The sequence below is a fragment of the Rhipicephalus sanguineus genome, chromosome 11 (assembly GCF_013339695.2).
Source record: "Rhipicephalus sanguineus isolate Rsan-2018 chromosome 11, BIME_Rsan_1.4, whole genome shotgun sequence".
Taxonomy (NCBI): Eukaryota; Metazoa; Arthropoda; class Arachnida; order Ixodida; family Ixodidae; genus Rhipicephalus; species Rhipicephalus sanguineus.
In genome coordinates this window covers 3,961,948-3,965,420 of record NC_051186.1, presented here as the reverse complement: position 1 = coordinate 3,965,420, position 3,473 = coordinate 3,961,948, and positions in this window count along the sequence as shown.

The following is a 3,473-nucleotide window of genomic DNA, read 5'->3' as shown; positions in this document are numbered from 1 at the left end:
TATATATATATATATATATAGGGAGCCTATATCTGCTGTATAGTCGTGAATTCGCAGCAATCTCGGCAGACCCGCGGGGGGCAGGTGCGTTTTAATCGGGCGATTTTCTTGCTGGCAGCTTTTCAATCCAAGCAAGCGGGTCTAAAAGCGCTGTTGGTGGTTAACGAATAGGAACGAAGCCCCGGTACATCGGTTTCCAAGATTTTATATGAGAGATTTCGGCGGCGCACCGCAGGCAGTTATCGAGAGCGCGCAAATCTCGGAGTTCAGACATTAGACGGCCTAATTACCGCTCCCTATAAATAACGCTCGTCCGCGCTCGATTTTTATTCCATTCCGGAGAGAGCGGTAACGACATTCTGTTGGTCATTATTTCTTTCTGTTTTCGCCCCCCCTTTTTTCAAATCTTTTAATCGAGCAGCTCTATTCTAGTCAGCCTTGGCATCCCACGTGCACGAAGCGTGCAATTTAACGAGGAGGCCTTTCCTATGTACGTGTACACGCTATCAAAACCAGAATCGCAGGTATGGACGCGGTTTTCCTTTCACTACAGTCCTTGAAAACGCGCCTGTCAAATGACGCTGTATATCCACAGCATCGACGTAGTAATCATCGCTGCATCAGATAAGGGTGAGAGTTATACGCCTTCTCTCTGCATGTTTCACTCTCGCTCCCTCTCCTCCCGTATGGTTATTCTAGTTTTACTTCTCGTCTCACTTATCATCCTTTCCCACCGCTATACACAAGTTAAGGAAGTAACAATAACTGCTGGAGTTTTACGTCCCAAAACCACGATATGATCAGGATTCATTAGAGACGCCGTAGTGAGGATCTCCGGAAATTTCGATCACCTGGGGTTCTTTAACGTGTACCTAAATCAAGCACACGGGCATCAAACATTCTGCCTCCAGCGAAACGCGGCCGCGGCCCCGCCGCAACCGAGATTCGATCCCGAAACCTTCGGGTCAGCAGTCAATCGCCATAATTACTGGACAATCACGGCGGTTACCAATTAAAGAAATAACAAGTTGTAGTTATCTCAATCGCAACACATGCAGTCAAGTTACGTCCACTGCGAAACAGACTTGTCCAAGCGATCAACACTTAGATAACGATCGTTCAGCTGGCTGACTTGGCTATACACTTTCCTCTACTTCGCCTTTTCTCTCTGCATCTACCAGCGAAACCTTGCAACATAGTGATATAGATGTAACGGGTTTCGATCAAAAACTTCAATAGCCATTCCATAGAATGTCTATAGAAGTTCTTTTTAATCACTTGCTCCTTGTGTCTGTTTCTGGTGACACTTAACACGTCTCTGAGCGACGGTCCAATCGGCGTGGAAGACGATAAAACGGGTTCAGGACGATGACGAGTCGTGATTTCAAGCCTGGGCCCAGGTTATGTGTCTGTCGTTGCGGTATACGGTGGTGGTATGCCCGGGTAAGGGGCATTGCCAAGAGGCCGAGAAGGCCTTTTGCCTGAAAGCGCTTGCATGGGGTGGGAAGGGTTAAAACGCGACCGCTACACGTATAGCTCGAATGACCCGACCCACAAATCAGAGAAGACCTACACTGAAAAGCTGCTTCAGAAGAGATTATTATTTTGTGATATAATCGATTACGCTGACCGGTATACCTTCGTGCACCTCCGATTACTTTTTTTTATTATTATTATTACCTCCAATATTACAGGAAATGCGATACCACAGCTACGTGGACTCAAGAACTCTCCGAAGGAAGCTACGCCAGATTACTTGGCGCGAACACATGTGCCGAACCTCCGTTCTGTGTCTGTCGCTCAGGTGCCACAAAAAGTTGGCTGAGGATGTAACATAGTGCACAAAATTTTTGACCGCGAACAAGACATGACACTTAATATAATCACGCTGTTTACTAACACAGGCCCTGGACCGCTTCTGGTTTCGTGCGCTGGCGTTGGCTAGCAGAATTGGCGGGGAACAAAAGCCTTGGCGAGTAGCCCGTAGAGTTTCAACACTTTTCTCCCTGTGTCTAGCAAAATATTTGAATTAAATATTCTTCTAAGCTATACACAACACTGAAAGAGTTAGTCCTTAACTATAAGCGCCTTTCTTTTATGTGAAAGTGGAAAAAGAACATTCCCTTACTATGACAAAACTTTAAAGAACGCTTTACGCTTCGGTGTTGCACAGTAATAAATGATGTGACCGGAAGTTTCTTGGGGTACAGTACCACGTGCTCCTGCTATCGCAATCTTGAAACCGTCTATAGGCACCAACGCTATACGACTTGTGCAAAAAGCACGAAAGGAAGACGGGACGATGTGTCACGCCGTTTCAGAACCGTTCACACCGCGACAAACTTACAGCCCTCCAGATGGCTGTATAGCACAATCACCGGGAGGCACTGTTATACACACGATGTTAGTAGAAATAACGAGAGCCACACGACAAATGAAGCAGACTGACACAAATGAGAGGCGGATCAGGTAGAGGCCTAATGCACATACAACGTAAGGAGGCAGACCTTGAACTGAACTAGTCGGGTGAAAGCGAGTGCGCGTGTGTTTCAGTGTCGATATCTTTCGCCTACCTCATGTTAATTGCATTAGGTTCATTTCCTTGCCTTCATTAGCACAGTACGATCGACGTATCGAGTCTCTTACACGCCGCCTCTGGGTTTTCGGGGGACTTCGCGTGCCGGCGGACTGTGTGCTTTGCACAGCCTTGCGTAACCGTATACGTGCGGAATGAAAGGTCGTCGCTGCTCAGGCAGTATTCGGGAGTTCCTCAGGGCCTCTTCACAGGCTTGTAGCGCGCCTAATTAGCAGGCTGATTAGCTGGTCATCGAACGAACGCGCATGCGCAAGTGAGCCCGGGAATTAATCCAGTGAGCGAAAGAGAACGACCGTCTATCTCGTCATTTAATTTTCTGCTGCGGCACGTGTTCGTCGCGACGGAAGGAAATGTTTTAGAAAGCTATTTTTTCCTTTTCCTTTACTTTTTCATCGACCATCGTGGATTTCAGTGTCATCGGCATATTCACGTAAACACCACGACAACCCGCCACGGTGGTCTATAGTGGTCCCGGTGCTCGACTGTTCAGACCCGAAGGTCGCGGGATGGAATTCCGGCCGCATTTCGGTGGAGGTGAAAATGCTTGAGGTCCGTGTTCTTAAGATTTAGGTGCACGTTGAAGAATACCAGGTGGACGAAATTTCCGGAGCCCTCCACTATACGGTGTCCCTCATAGGTAATAATCATATCGTAGGTTTGGGAGATCAAATCCCAACAATTATTTATTATAAACTCCGACGAGGTGCATGTCCAAAGTAATGCCTCCGTAGAAGCTGCGCATTCAAAGACAAATTCGATTACAGAAATGTTCAGCAAGATTAGATTAAAAGTAGAACACAGAAGTCAAGCTTAGTTTTGGGGACTTGAAAGGGCATCAGTGACGTCTGAACCGTATGAAACAACAAATAAAAGTTAG